Here is a 17,426-nt window from a genome sequence, read left to right as displayed (position 1 = left end):
ATGGGGGCATATCTGCTCATGCAGATATGCCTTCATAGGCCTTCATATGTAATATAATGCACCCTGCCTTAGGGCTACACTGACTGCTGTAGGGGTGACTTACATATATTGCCTCCAGTGACTTTCGCATGGCACACAGGGAGTGTGCCATGTTGTGTTTTCACTCATAGTTTGCACCATGACCCGCAGTCTGCAATAGCGGGCTCCATGCAATTTTTATGGGGGTCACTTAGGGTGGCATAATACATGCGGCAGGCCTTAGTGACCCTCATTGATGCCCAAGCCCTTGGTGCCACCTGCTAAGGACTTACAGGTGTGCCAAAGTGTGTGCCAATTGTGTCACAATTAGTCCATTTCACCTTGTTCTAGGGAAAGAGCACTGGCACTGGGGCCTGGTTAGTAGGTCTCAGTGCACAATAGGAGTTAAAAGCCAGCACCTAGAAGTTCTAATGGGGGCAGAAAGTGGGCGGACAACTGCAACAAAATTCCAGTTTTCTACACTTACTCATTGAAAAAATAAAGATTAAAGTGGTTATACTTAAGTGCAGATAAAATACTTTGATTTACATTAAAAAACATGGAAATGTAGTGAAAAAAACAAAGTTAAAGAGACGTGTTAGTTAGGTGACAATCCCAGTCATAATTATACATTTTTAACCTAAAAAAACACTGAGATTCAACAGTTATAGTTCAGCTAGCTAAATAGCTTGCGCCCCAGCCATGCACTGCTTATGACCTCATATATTATCACTCATTACATGTTCAATTACATCATCAATGACATCACTGATGACAACCAGTAAAGAATTTCACATATGTAAAAAGTACTAAATTGTTCGAAATCAAGTAAAGCAAAAATTACATGCAGCTATGTGCCTCTATAAAATGATTACAGTGACACCCACTCCTTCAAATCACTAAAGACCCCTTATGAGAACAAGCCACTATTACACAAAGCCTACGCCCTCAACAAACCTGTTCACGAAGACCAAACTCCCTCCAGACACCCAAGCACCCATAGACAAGCTCCTACTATGCACAGCCCTCATTTTGTGCACAAGTCTTCACAGAGAGCTCACTTCTTCTAGTCAGACAAACCCCTTAGGTGGTTAAGACCCTACTCCATACACCCTACTGTGTGTTCAACATTTTACGGAGAACACACTCCATCCAGACACAGAAGCATTGTTAGGTGGTGAAGGCCATCCTACCACAACCTTTGTCCTGCGAACAACTGTTCATAGGCAGCCAACTCCCTTCAGGCACTCAAGCTCCATTAGGTGGCCAAGCCCCTACTATACACTGCCTTTGCCTCGTGCACAGCTCTTCGCAGAAAACCCACTTCTTCCAGACACACAAGCCACACTAGAAGGCCAAACATGTTGCAAAATGTTACACTTGTTGGCAATTCAAAAACGGTATATACATGTAGCTTACTGAATACCTTTCAGTATGATAAGCATACAGCAAACTGTAACACTTATTGGACAATGTCATGAATGATGCCATCAATTATGTCATTTGGGATGTCATGAGTGATGTCATTGATGTCAATGAACATGTCATCAGTATTGTGAGATCATAAACAGTGCATAGAAAGGGCACAAGTTATAGTTCACTTACTGAACTATAACTGGTGATTTTCAGTGTTTTTGTGTGTTTAAAAGGTAACACAATGATTGAAATTGTGACATAATTATAACGTCTCTTTCAGTGAAGTTGTGTTTGAATTTTTTTTAAGTTAAAGTCATTTTTCTGTACGTAACTAAAACATAACGATAACCTTTGATTTTTTCATTGAACGAATATATATATATATATACATATATATATATATATATATATATATATATATATATATATATATATATATATATATATATATATATATATATATATATATATCGGGTCCAATCCCATTCCAACTCGAAGCGTGAGCCAAGTTCATTGTTGTGAAACGCTCGGCATACGCGTTTCAGTCTTTCGACCTTCCTCAGTGCCAGTTCCAACAAACAGTGATAATACACCTGGAGGCCTTTTTAAATATGTGGAAGTTCTTTTCTGATTGGAGTGTGTAACTGACCAATCTCCACGGCCTCTGGCTGCGCTGCTCACCATGTTCCATGCCAGGTTTTCATGTCCCCTTGCTGCGAGTCAAAATACAGTGATTTTATATATATATATATATATATATATATATATATATATATATATATATATATATATATATAAATTCACTGAAAAAACCATAGGTTTCAGGGACGTAATAGTTAGTTGCACATTTTAGAAATTCGGCTGTTATAGTTATTAGAGCTAACTATAACTCACGCCCCGCAATGCACTGCTGATGACATCACATATTACATCACTCATGACATGGTCAGTGACATCACTGATGACATCACTGATGACATCTCTAATGACATCACTAATGACATCAGTGATGACATCATACAGTGAATGTGTGTTTTTGTAAACTTTAAATATATTTTATATATGTTAATGCCAAGGTGTATTGAAGAATGATATATCACAAAAGAATGGGGATCAAAGCATAAATGCCCACACTAGTCTTAACATCCCTATAATTTAAACACAAAACAAGGTGCAAAGAGCCTGGGACACAATCCCCTAGGTTCCAATAGAGAGAAACCAGGAGAAACCCAACTGGTTCCTCTATTACCGTACAACAAAATAGCTCAGCACACTTGTAAATATTAAATATGGACAATCCACAATAAAATACGTCTATAGTACAATAGTTTTCCCAAAAATGAGTCGATATGTTCTGTTGGTATTGAAATTCAGTGAAAAAGAAGAAAAAATCCTTTGGGCAAAACTAAATTGCCTAGGCGCATGACAAAATTCTATACTTAGAATCAGCCTACACCATCACCATTCTGACTCACTCACTCATACTAGTGTCCTTCTATAAGTATAAATACATCAGGTAAAATTTATTTCTCCATTATTCCCGACTGACTACACGCGGGAGCGTGCATCTATCAAAACCCCTCCTAATTTGTAAGGGAGCGTCTACGTTACAGCATCGTTTTATACGTGATACAATTAGTAAATTGGTCAGTTAATTTAAATGTTAATTGAATCAACGTCCTGATTCGCGCTAAAAGGACGGGTGAATGCAACATTAGAAAGATGGAGGTCGCCATCTTGGAATGGGCTGGTAGTCCCTCATGAGAGTTTTTCAGAATTACACGGCATATACTTTATTACCACAATGTATAGTATATTTTTAAATGTTAATAATAGTGGTTAAATTTATCTCAACATCCAGATGGTAAACTAAAATGACCTCCATCTTTCTAATGTTGCATTCACCCATCCTTTTGGCGTGAATCAGGACGTTGATTCAATTAATATTTCAATTAACTGACCAATTTACTAATTGTACCACGTATAAAATGACGCTGTAACGTAGACGCTGTGAGAACGTTTTTTTTAACTTGACGACCGCGCGAAGACGGGTGCACTTAATCACCGTAAGTATATGGGGGGTTTCTACAACTAGTTTTTAATTGCCTGTATGAAAGTTTTTTTAGGAAAAGGGAACTAAAATAATGCTTAAACCGTAATACTGCTAAAAAAGTAATAATGTTTGGCTCTCATCTCGGGGTTATTTAGACCCGTTTAAGATGGCTGCCGAAATGACGGAAACAAATATATTAAAGCCGTAAAATAAACACTGAATGCATTAAAGTAGTTCGGACCTTTAGGATTACTCTGCCTCTAAGATTCAGGTCTTTATGATTACTCGCCTTTAAGATTGGGGCTTTTTTGACTTAATTTGCAGACTGAATTGATATGTCTATCATAATTGCCTGAAGGCTGTGTTTGGACGTCAAACAGAAGACGTCAAGTGCTGCCATAATCATTATATTTCTTGTTTGGTGCCCTTGTATTAGGTTTTTTAGAAACAAGCATTTCATGAAAGATCCCTCCTGTTTTAGACAGCTAAACATGCTAACCAGTTAGGACTAGAACTTTGTTTATGAGTATTCTTTATACATGACAGGTATTTTTGTGGGAAATACAAAATACCAGTCATGCTGATATAAATGAAAATGGTGTGGAATGGACATATTTAATGACCACTAATTAAAATATTGAGTACTTTCAAAACAAATGTATTTTGGCTAGTAGTTGCCTCTGACATATTACCCATCTGTACATTCTTTTTTAGGATATACTTGTAGTTAGGCGTTCTCTGGAAACTACAGATGTACAGTGTCTGAATATACTTACTTTCAAATCAATTGGTCAAATACACGGGAAGTGGATATTTGAAAATTGATAAAGTCTATACTGTGAGGTATGTGTATATGTGTATATTTGTATATGGTATGGTCAAAGATGAAGTAACATTTTGATGTAACTGTATGGAAAAATAAGAATCAAACGTAATGATAAAATCAAGAAGTTATGTTTACATATGATTGCTCCTCCTCCTTTCAATCAATGAAACATGGTATTGGGATTGTATATTGTTTATACACCCTTTACATGATGTGAGTTTTCCCAGTTTAACAACTACTAATTAAGTAATGTTGGTATTTTGTTCTGAAAAAGATTTTTATACATTTTTATGTACTTTTGTAGCCCTGAAGAAGTCCGATTGTGGACGAAACGCGTTGGCGGTTGCAAAAAATATGTGAATAAAGGATGAATTTCAATACCAACAGAACATATCGACTCCTTTTTGGGAAAACTATTGTACTGTAGACGTATTTTATTGTGGATTGTCCATATTCAAGTGTGCTGAGCTATTTTGTTGTATTGAAGAATGATTTTATGTATAAGTGTCTAGGTGGAGGATTTCATAGGTGTGTGACTGACTGTATAAGTTAGTGATTAAATGTCTCTTACTGAATGCATGGGTTAGTGACTTAGGGCCATATGTATAAAGTAAAATTGCTATCGCAAACGCCGAAATTCGCAATTTTGCGAAGTGGTATGTATGAAGGCAAATCTGCGTGCAAAATAAGGAATCGCAAAATTTGTGATTCCTTAAATGCAGTCTAAGAAGCACCAAAAAAGTGCAATTTGGCCTTAAGGAATCGCAAATTACCACCAACTACAGGTTGGTGGTAATTTGCGATTTTTTTAAAAAATGCACATTTTTGCATTTTTCAAAGTGGCATGTGGCACACACACATACTAATTTCAGGGGTGGAACAGGGTGTCCTTTTGACACCCTGGCACACTTGAAATTGCATTCTCAATTTGCGATTCTCTAAATGAGAATCGCAACTTGAGAATGTCTTCCCATTCATTCCTATGAGCTTCTAGGCCCCCCAGGAATGAATGGGGAGGTATTCCTTAATTGTGAATTGCAATTTTCAATTCGCAATTAAGGCATTTGTAGGATTCACAAAATGTATTGCAAATCCTACATACATAGCGTTTTGCGATTCTCAAATAGCGATTCTCAAATATTCGCTATTTCAGAATCGCAAAACCTAACATTGATACATATGGCCCTAAACTGTGTGAATGTCTGTATCAGTCTCTCAGTTGTTGTATAAGCTGCTGCATGGGTTGATGATTAGGTACATGACTGTCTATGTGGCTTACTTATTGGTAGCATGAGTATCTGTGTGGGTACCTCAATGTTTGTGTGTGTAGGTGGGTGGGCAGTGTGTAACTTTCTTCCAATATGTATGAGTGGCTAATTTACTAGGTGTATGGGTTCAATAGTGCATGTGGAAATAGCTGTTTCGTGAGTGTGTGTGTATCACTGTGTTGGAGAGTGAATGTATATCTCACTGGTATATGTAAAAGGCAGTATATGTGAGTGTTGGAGTATAGAAATGACTCTATGTGATAGTGAGTTATTGTGAGAGTGGCTGTATAAATGAGTGTGTGCTTGTGTCAGTGATTGTATAAGAGAGTCAGTATATGTTACTATTTGTATGAATAGGTTAGATACTGAATGTATAACTGTATAGGTGAGTAAACGTCAGTGTTATAGATTCTTTACATGACTAGCTACGTGTGTCAATAACTCTATGGATGAGTGACGGTGTATGAGTGTTTGTATAGGTGTATGAGTACGTAAAATAGTGCTATATGGATGAGTGACTGCATGTATGAGTTACTGTATGGGTGAATGAATGAATGTGTGTGTATAACTAGGGCATAGTCAGTGGGTATATAGTAACTACTATTAATTGGTGTAAGGTTTAGAAAATAGTAGTCAGTATTTTAGAGTGGGTGTATCAAAGGTTATGTTAGGGTGTGAAGAGGTGCATCAAATTATCATGTGGATGATGTCATCAGTGATGTCATTTGAGATGTCATCAGTGATGTCATCAGTGATGTCACTGACCATGTCATGAGTGATGTAATATGTGACATCATCAGCAGTGCATTGCAGGGTGTGAGTTATAGTTAGCTCTACTAACTATAACGGCTGAATTTCTATGGTTTTGTACGAGTGAAATGTGCAACTAACTAGAACGTCCCTGAAACCTATGGTTTTTTCAGTGAATTTCAAAGGTTTTTTAAATGCTAATTTGTAACTATAACGTCCCAGAAACCTATGGTTTTTTCAGTGAATTTCAAAGGTTTTTAAAATGATAATTTGTAACTATAACGTCCCTGAAACCTATAGTTTTTTTTAGTGAATTTCAAAGGTTTTTTAAATGCTAATTTCTAATTATAATGTTCATTAAACCTATGTTTTTTTCAGTGATTTTAAATGATCATTCCATTTTCAACCTGGTGAAAACAGGCGATATCGCCAGTTTTCCAGCATTAGCTTCCGCAAATTTTTTTTGCCGCAAATGAGAGCAACAACTAACGCAAATATGCAGAGTAGGCGTTCCTGTACAAAAATAACATGAAAACACCACTTCCCGATATTTTCAACGAGCAGCCAACTCTCAGGTGTGATCCAAAAACAGGCGATAAGCTGCGTTAGCAGTAGGAATGTACCATCTGCCTTTTACTGGTGTTAAGAAGGATGACTACCTACAGTGTGAAAGGGAGCTAAGCCCAGAATCACATCTGAAGACCAACACATGTCATAGAGCTACTGATCATGCACCTCTGACACCCAAGAAGGCCACAAAACCCACTGCCACCACCCACAGTACCTCCCCCCGGACCCCCCCCCTACTACCACCGCCGCAGCGCACAACAGGACAGTGGACCTTCCGAAAACGGCACGACCCCTCAGCCACACAATAGCTGAATGTTGCAAGATGTGGCAACCAAACATGTGTGAAGGACGCAAGTCACCCACAAATAATAATGCCCACAATACCAAGTGTAGCGGTGATGTGCTGGACAGACCTCACTATGCAGAGCACAAAACTCTCCATGTGTACATATACTGCTGGTGCTTGTAGTGTTGTGGACAGTGGACGCAACCATGTTACCTCAGGCAGTGGGGAAGATCTCGGTCATGTACCTGTATCGTCGTCCCCTGTAAACGGAAACACAGTGTGCTGGTCCAACATACGCCACTCCAGCGTAGAAGTGTGAATAAATAGGCCGGTACTCTGGGCGTGGTTCACTTGTGTGAAGGCCAATGCGTCTGCCACAGCAGCGGCCCTCACCCTGCCACGTGGCTGCCGCCATGACCATGGGCCTCCTCGACACAGGCCCCCTGCGAACACAGTGGCACAGCACCGCAGACTTATGTCTGTACAGACTACTGCCTTCGATCTACACTGCAGACAGCAGAGACCACAATTCAGATGGGGTGGCGATTGCAGATGACGCAGTCCAGTAGGCAAGACACATTGCTCCCAGTGCGGCCGGCTCGGACCACGCATCATCGCAGGCTGCGTACACGCTGAGCACCAGAGATACCACTAACTCAGTGCATCACAGGTCAACGCCACGTGGCCTTATTAAGGCAGAATTTATTAGACAAAAGACATTGCTACCAGTGCAGCTCGCCCGGACCACGCATCATTGGAAGAGTCCAGTAGGCAACTAACCACAGCGTCTCTGAAACCTACACAATATCCTTTTTGTATCCTTGCTTCAAGAACTTCTTTTATATCAGTTATAGCTTTACTACAATGACCAAATTCATCTTGCAAGTCCAAATGAACACTAAATGGCAGTCTACACTGCGGACAGCAGAGCTCATATTTCAAATTCAGTTTTGATTTATTAATTGCAGAGTGAACTGTACTGTGTGTGTATAACTAGGGCATAGTCAGTGGGTATATAGTAACTACTATTAATTGGTGTAAGGTTTAGAAAATAGTAGTCAGTATTTTAGAGTGGGTGTATCAAAGGTTATGTTAGGGTGTGAAGAGGTGCATCAAATTATCATGTGGATGATGTCATCAGTGATGTCATTTGAGATGTCATCAGTGATGTCATCAGTGATGTCACTGACCATGTCATGAGTGATGTAATATGTGACATCATCAGCAGTGCATTGCAGGGTGTGAGTTATAGTTAGCTCTACTAACTATAACGGCTGAATTTCTATGGTTTTGTACGAGTGAAATGTGCAACTAACTAGAACGTCCCTGAAACCTATGGTTTTTTCAGTGAATTTCAAAGGTTTTTTAAATGCTAATTTGTAACTATAACGTCCCAGAAACCTATGGTTTTTTCAGTGAATTTCAAAGGTTTTTAAAATGATAATTTGTAACTATAACGTCCCTGAAACCTATAGTTTTTTTTAGTGAATTTCAAAGGTTTTTTAAATGCTAATTTCTAATTATAATGTTCATTAAACCTATGTTTTTTTCAGTGATTTTAAATGATCATTCCATTTTCAACCTGGTGAAAACAGGCGATATCGCCAGTTTTCCAGCATTAGCTTCCGCAAATTTTTTTTGCCGCAAATGAGAGCAACAACTAACGCAAATATGCAGAGTAGGCGTTCCTGTACAAAAATAACATGAAAACACCACTTCCCGATATTTTCAACGAGCAGCCAACTCTCAGGTGTGATCCAAAAACAGGCGATAAGCTGCGTTAGCAGTAGGAATGTACCATCTGCCTTTTACTGGTGTTAAGAAGGATGACTACCTACAGTGTGAAAGGGAGCTAAGCCCAGAATCACATCTGAAGACCAACACATGTCATAGAGCTACTGATCATGCACCTCTGACACCCAAGAAGGCCACAAAACCCACTGCCACCACCCACAGTACCTCCCCCCGGACCCCCCCCCTACTACCACCGCCGCAGCGCACAACAGGACAGTGGACCTTCCGAAAACGGCACGGCCCCTCAGCCACACAATAGCTGAATGTTGCAAGATGTGGCAACCAAACATGTGTGAAGGACGCAAGTCACCCACAAATAATAATGCCCACAATACCAAGTGTAGCGGTGATGTGCTGGACAGACCTCACTATGCAGAGCACAAAACTCTCCATGTGTACATATACTGCTGGTGCTTGTAGTGTTGTGGACAGTGGACGCAACCATGTTACCTCAGGCAGTGGGGAAGATCTCGGTCATGTACCTGTATCGTCGTCCCCTGTAAACGGAAACACAGTGTGCTGGTCCAACATACGCCACTCCAGCGTAGAAGTGTGAATAAATAGGCCGGTACTCTGGGCGTGGTTCACTTGTGTGAAGGCCAATGCGTCTGCCACAGCAGCGGCCCTCACCCTGCCACGTGGCTGCCGCCATGACCATGGGCCTCCTCGACACAGGCCCCCTGCGAACACAGTGGCACAGCACCGCAGACTTATGTCTGTACAGACTACTGCCTTCGATCTACACTGCAGACAGCAGAGACCACAATTCAGATGGGGTGGCGATTGCAGATGACGCAGTCCAGTAGGCAAGACACATTGCTCCCAGTGCGGCCGGCTCGGACCACGCATCATCGCAGGCTGCGTACACGCTGAGCACCAGAGATACCACTAACTCAGTGCATCACAGGTCAACGCCACGTGGCCTTATTAAGGCAGAATTTATTAGACAAAAGACATTGCTACCAGTGCAGCTCGCCCGGACCACGCATCATTGGAAGAGTCCAGTAGGCAACTAACCACAGCGTCTCTGAAACCTACACAATATCCTTTTTGTATCCTTGCTTCAAGAACTTCTTTTATATCAGTTATAGCTTTACTACAATGACCAAATTCATCTTGCAAGTCCAAATGAACACTAAATGGCAGTCTACACTGCGGACAGCAGAGCTCATATTTCAAATTCAGTTTTGATTTATTAATTGCAGAGTGAACTGTACTCTATGTCCTCCTATTTTGTCAGGAGGAAGTGACAAAAAGCATTCCTCGATGTCTGAGCTGACTACTGCCTTCGGTCTACACTTCAGACAGCAGGGCTCACAATTCAGATCAAGTCGTCATTGCAGATAACGCAGCCCAGTAGGCAAGAGACATTGCTCCCAATGCGGCCGGCCCGCACCAAGCATCATCGCTGGCTGCGCACACGCTGAATGCTTCTGATGCCCCTACCTCAGTGCAGCACAACTCATGCACTCTTTCTAATACAATATTTTGTGTATAATTTCACATCTGCTGTCCTACCCCAGTGTATCACAAGTCACGAACCCTTTACGATAGAATCTTTTCTGTATGATTTCATATCTGGTACCCGTCCCTTACTGCAGCACAAATCATTGACCCTTCATGATTGAATCTCTGTGTCTGATCCAATGATTACTGTTGTACTTGTTGCCAGCACCAACCATTCCTGGAGGGTTGGCTTACAATCACCCCACATGCATCCACCACAGATGTCACTGGCAGTGGCGGCTGGTGACATTTGAAAGTGGTAGGGCGTAAAATTACTGCTGTACTGCACTGCCACGACCGAGTGTAGCAAACAACCTCAAAAAACCTATGGGGGGGGGGGGAGGGGGGGATCTCCTCCTCGGAAAATTTTGAAAAAAGAGTGGATAAATGGTGCATTTTCAAGCAAATTGGAGAAAGGAGGAAGGTTAAAGCATTACGATTTAATTATTTATCATTTAAGAAATTGCCAATATTTAAGAGCTATAGAGGACAATCTTTGCATATGCTGATGTTATTTTCCCATATTAACTTTTGAATACACTGATACACTTGTAATGGTTTTAACTAGTGAAACGTACAAACAAAACAGGCATCACGCAGAGAGAATGTTGTGGTAAAACAGATATCAGATAATTAACTTAATTTATAGTGCAGAGATAAAACAGATCTTTGTATTAGTATTTTGAAAATGAGTTTAAGTCGACCATCCAATTCATAAATCATTTAAACTGAGGAGTGAGTGGTGTGTGTGTGGGTGCGTGTGTGTATGTATACATTTATAGTAAAGGATGCACGGCCACGAGGCGTCTATGTCTACAGTTCACTCTGATTTCCTTTCTCGATGTTACCTTTTGTGAACTATCACTAGAGAAATCGCTGATGATTTCATATATGACATCATCAGGGGAAATATTTTAAATAATGAAATGCACAACACGATAAACAGAACACTGTGCACTCACCCAGCACTGCATAGATATGCCACATATTTGGGTAACATGTTAACAACACATGCGTGCCAATTACAATCTGAGTTGCATTTGCACACCACCAAACAGCACACATTAGACAGACCATCACAAACATGCACAAAACAGCACAACTATGCCACCTGGGTCGGCATCTCCATGTTCACAACTGCATGCCCACCATGATATGCCACTTAAACTCGGACAATATCAGACATTAGGAGAGATTGGTTCTTGATTCCACCTCATGCTTCTTCCCCCTCCCCCGAACTTTCTGCCTCTTGCCACTTTTCATTCCTGCTTGCTCCATTTTGTTTGCTCTATGTCGGTGTTTTTTATACCTTTTAGAGATTAAAACACAGAAAAATGTGATCTCGCAGTAGGCCCTAAGAGATCCCCTTTTTGACATTGCCAGGGTTTGATATATTTGTTCAGTACTACATTTACGGAAATGCCTGCTAAAAAAAAGTTATTTTGCACTGTCTGCGCGGTGGCAGCAGAACTGCGGCTCTGCACCAGGACAAATCCCTTTCATTATATGACAAAAAAAAATACATCTAGTATTTGCTCTAGAGCGAGTGAAAAGTAAAGTTCTGACTCAACCGCAAATGTCATTAAAAAATGCAACAAAGCGCGCCATTGTGTTCACTGCTGCGAATTTCACATTTACTAATTACACAGCATCTTCCAAGCATACCGTCCTTCACAGGTTCATAAAATAATGAATGCCCTCACTAGCAAATCCGAGTTCAGCATCTTCAGGGTGGTGGGGCTTGTACAAGTTCTACACCAAAGCCCAGAAACGGGAAATCGATTTCTGGAATAACACGCCCAGTAATATCTTGGGTGAAGTTTTGGCAACACATCCAGCAACATTTAATGACATCCCTGCTATGGTTTTAGTCAGTCATGAATGTTGATGATTGTCAGACAGTAGTCTCAGATTAAAGCCAAATACACGAATCGAGTATGCTAGAAAATGTGCACTGGGCCTAGAAGGGTGGCACACTTTTTTGTTAAGCTATTTAACGTTTCCCGGTTGCACCATCCAACACATTTAGCAGTGTAACAAACATCCCACGTGCGTAGTAAGAGGGCCGAGCTATGAACGATAACAGATACTGGAAGAATTCGGGAGACGGGAACAGTGGGGTTCTGCCAATTGCAGCCACGGCCGCCATGACGGGCGTGTGGAGGGGTTGGGGGGGGGGGGTGTAAATGGGATCGGGTCGTCGAGGGAGGGGATGGGGGGGGGAGGCGGGAGGGGTATAATAAAAAAATATAGAAATTAAAACTTACCGTCCTGCGCCACCTCAGCTTCCCGCCGTCCTGCATTTTTCCAATTCCTGAAGCTCGATGATCGTCACTAGGAAAGGCAGCCTCCTTCGCCAATCACAACGCTGAGGCGCATCGAAGAGCGCCCCACAGCCAGGCCAATTTCTCCACATAGAGAACAAGGGAGAATGGGCGTGCCTGCTCGAGGGTAGGGGGGAGTGGCTTGCCTACTGTTGTGCATACGGACTGTTTGGTTGACCCCGGGCCGACCAAACAGTCCCTATGCACAACAGTAGGCAAGCCACTCCCCCCTGCCCTCGAGCAGGCACGCCCACCCCCAACTAGGCACTTCTGCTTTCTCGCAGTGCGAGAAGCAGAAACATAAATGGTAGTTATTGCCATTTATGTTTCTGCCTTCTCGCACTGCGAGAAAGCAGTGGGGCGACGCCCCCACGCCCCAATGGGGGAGCCGCCACTGGTCACTGGACATGTGACCCTAGTAATAAATATGAGTCTAGCGCACGTGCCCGTACCCAGTTCCACTATCTATCTGTGTCCGTGTATTCATTATGAATCCAACATGCTGCCCCTAGGCCCTACCACATTACATAGTGCTCTGACCACCGTATGCAACATTCTTACCTTTGACAGTGGGGGAACACCTTAGTTATGTAACTGTGTCTCAGTCATTGTACAAGTACGTACGTAGAGACTGCATCATTAGAATACTGCAAGCAGAGAGTATAGTGAATTTATAAGTGCATGAGGATCATCGCAGTGATTGTATAAGTACATATGTTGGAGCAGCCTAACTCCAACAACGAGCTTGTCTCTAATTGGCTGCCTTCCATGTGCCAAAAACTGAAACTGAAACTTTCCATGGCCCTGTATTGCTACAGCTGCAACACACCACTGAATGTGCAATAAACATTCATATCCACACAGATTTCTCATGTCCACCATCTTTCTTGTGTGGAACTATGGATGAATATAGGGTCAGTAATTCCCCGTACCTTCCATGTTGGCCATATTGTTGGACTTGGCTCACAGAGTGACACTTTGGCTATTGCAACCCGGGTGACGGTAGCACTCCAACACAGACACCCGCATCCAGTGTAGTCAGATTTTTTAAGCTTTCTATAGCCCCAAGCCAACCAAAAAGTAGCCCAAAGTAGCCCAATATTGCTACTTTAGGGAAGGAGGGGCAGGGACAGCATCAAGCAGGCGGCGAATGCCTCGGAATTGATGTTGCAGTAGTATGCCAAGTAAATATTTGTCTAATAAAGCACTTTAACATACTACTTTGCTCGAGCGTTGTATATATATTTATAATCTGGCAACTAGCACAAACCAAAATTTTACCACACAACCGGAAAAATATATATCAATTGTATGTGATCTAGTCCAATCTGGCAACACTGATGCCACAGCCACTCCCTCACAGCTGGTATACACCCATACCACACCCATCCAGCACAGGCGTCACAGGACACGTGACCCTGCTAATATAAAAGACCGGGCACACGTGCACTACGCCATTTTAGTTAAGCTTTCTATAGCCCAAAGTCAACTAAAAAGTAGCCCAAACTAGCTTAATATTGCTACTTTAGGGAAGGAGGCGCAGGGACAGCGTCAAGCAGGCGGTGAATGCATTGCAATTGATGTTGCAGCAGTATGCCAAGTACATATTTATCTAATAAAGCGCTTTAACATACTACTTTGCTGGAGCGATGCATATATAATTATAATCTGGCAACTAGCACAAACCAAAATTTTACCACACAACTGGAAAAATATATCCCAATTGTGTGTGATCTAGCCCAATCTGGCAACACTGATGCCACAGCCACTCCCTCACGGCTGGTATACACCCACACCACACCCATCTAGTACAGGCGTCACAGGACACATGACCCTGCTAATATGAAAGGCCGGGCGCACGTGCACTATGCCATTTTAGAGTTTAGAATACATGGCCTCACTTCTCACTGAGTTAGTAGCAACGCAAGCACTGAGCGGGTGTACAACCTTTGATGATAATAGGTGCACTAGTATGTCCTCTGCCATGGCCATATCAAGACTCAGTACCCAATGTGAGACCTATTACCTTCCAGAACGGAGCTGCATGATGTGGAGGGTGCCGAGACCGCGAAAAGGCGAGCAGTGAGGCCTGGGTGCACTGCAGCGGGCAAATACCTCTGGGCGGCGGGAGTGCATGTGGTGCAGCAGCCTGGATTAAGAAAGGCTGCACTTCGATTTAGGCGTACGCAGTCCCAGTCGTATATACCCTGCCATTACCCTTTCTTATTGCATTTTGAACAAGTTTTCCAATAGCAGGACAGTTTTTACAGTCGGCCAAATGTCCGTCGCTCCCACATCTGTAGCAAAGTAGTTGAGTATTTCTTTTTTCATACTTTCTACCCTTAAATTTACCATCAAATTTTGACGAACTTTCCTTTCTCTGTTTTTTTTTTAAAGAGGTAAGGTGTTTTTGGAGCATTGAAGCATGCAGACACGAGCGTGACATTCCCCTCACAGCTCGTGGCTGCCTCGTGTAGCTTTGGGAATGTTATGTTTTGAATTTGAGAAGGTTGGGAGGTAGAAGTTAACGGGGGTTCAGTCTTTCTTGCTTTATACTTGCTGCTTACAAAACATGTTCTGAGGATTAAACCACATCAAGAGAATTACCATCTCTGTCTTTTCATTCCTGCATACTGGTCTATCCTACAATTACTAATTCTGTACCATCTTTCAGATGTGGGAGCTTGAGGGTGCACTATGTCCCGACACGTGGTAGGAGACACACTGGTGACACAAAGGTGAGCTGCAAAGATTTTCTCCAGTGTCACTCTCTCACTCTTTCTCTCTCTTCCTCTCTCCTTTGATGGACGCATGACACACAATCTTATCTTGCTTTTTATCTAACAGACTTTGACTCACAAATTGACGTATCCCCCAACACCACCAGAGCTGAACACGTGTAGAGCCTGCGATGATGCGTGGCCATCCTGGCAATCAACACCCAATCTGAATTGTGAGCTCAGTTGACCGTGTGTACTGAGGCTGAGGAGGTTCCTGCGGCACGTGGTCGACTCTCTTCGACACACGCCGGTGGCAGAAGGTGAGAAGAGAGGCTTGTTTGCACAGCAGCGGGCACTCACCTCCGGCCAGTGGGAGTGGATGGGGTGGAGCAGCCTGGATGCGCAGCGGCAGCTCCGGATAGTGGGAGTGCATGGAGTGCAGCAGCCTGGGTGCGCAGCGACTGTTATACACCTCTGGGCAGTGAAAGTGTATGGGCTGCAGCAGACTGGGGTATCAAGAACGGCGATAACATTATGACCGCTTTAGCGGCAGGAAACTGCCGCTAAAGCGGTGATAAGTGGCTTGATAATATGCCCGTGAGAAATCCCATAGAAGCCCAGGTTCTGGTGTGAATGACATCAAACCTGGGCTTCTATGGGAATTTTCAGAAATGCCTCGGACAGATGCCAGCTGACGGATTGAATCATAAAATTGCTTTTCAATGCCCATAAGTAAGACTTATGAACAGTTCATACCCAGGCTCGCAGAGGGACAACTGTGGCCCGTCCTCTCAACTCACAGAGGCAGAACTACGAGCCGTCCGCTCCCAAAGGAACAGCAGTGTAGTAATGATGATAAAGAATGATAAAGGATGATAAAGGATGATAAAGAAAATTCTTCCTTTCCTCCCCCTAATGTCAGGCAAAACTCTCATTAGCACCTTTATCATGTCAACTATTGACTATTGTAACGGGCTTCTTTTAGATGCCCAAACTAAGGTCATTCACAAATTGCAAACTATCCAGAACGCAGCCGCAAGGCTGCTCTCAGGAACCCCAAAATATGAGTCAATTTCACAGGTGATCCGAAAATACCACTGGCTTCCAGTGAGGAATCGGATCAAATTCAAGGCCTTGTGTATTGCGTATAAAACCTCACGCTACATTGGACCTCATTTCCTGATCAAAGACCTGGCAGCCTATACTCCGACCCGGGAGCTTCGCTCCTCTGCGTCATCTTTGTTCACTGTACCTAGGACCAAAACGGCCACCTGGGGCGACAAATGTTTCATTGTCGCAGCTGCCAGACTCTGGAACTCGCTCCCCCTTAATATCAGAACCTCTCAATCCCTACTCTCATTCAGAAAAATGACCAAAACGTGGCTATTTGCACAGTAGTCCTTGGAATAGGTTTCATGCTGTTGTCCTTAGCGCCGAGACACCCATGGGTATTTGTGCGCTTTATAAATGTTATAAACATAAACCTAAACATAAACATAAACATAGTAGCTCGCAGAGGTATGGGCAGAGCAGCGTACTAGCTCGCAAAGGGAGACAGCTGTGAGCCAACAGACTGGCTTCTAAAGGCATACCTCCGAAGTGGTGATATTGGGCACAGGGAGCGTGAAAGGGTTATCTTCCTACTAGTGTCCTGGAGTGGAAGTCGTGCTGCCTGGAGCTCACCTGTTTCTCCTTTATTGTTAATAAATGTTAAACCTTCACTGCATCCAAATCATCATTTCACAGAGCTCCGCTATATTAAATTGCCCCCGGAAGCTTTCTTTTATATTTTCACTTGATGCAAGGCACAAGATGGCTGCTAACACGTCCTGGTTTCAAGTGTTAGCAGCCAATCAGAGGACACTTCCTGCTTTGAAGAGTTAGCAGCCAATCAG

This window comes from Triturus cristatus, chromosome 11 (genome assembly GCF_964204655.1).
Source record: "Triturus cristatus chromosome 11, aTriCri1.1, whole genome shotgun sequence".
NCBI lineage: Eukaryota > Metazoa > Chordata > Amphibia > Caudata > Salamandridae > Triturus > Triturus cristatus.
This window is presented reverse-complemented; position numbering follows the sequence as displayed.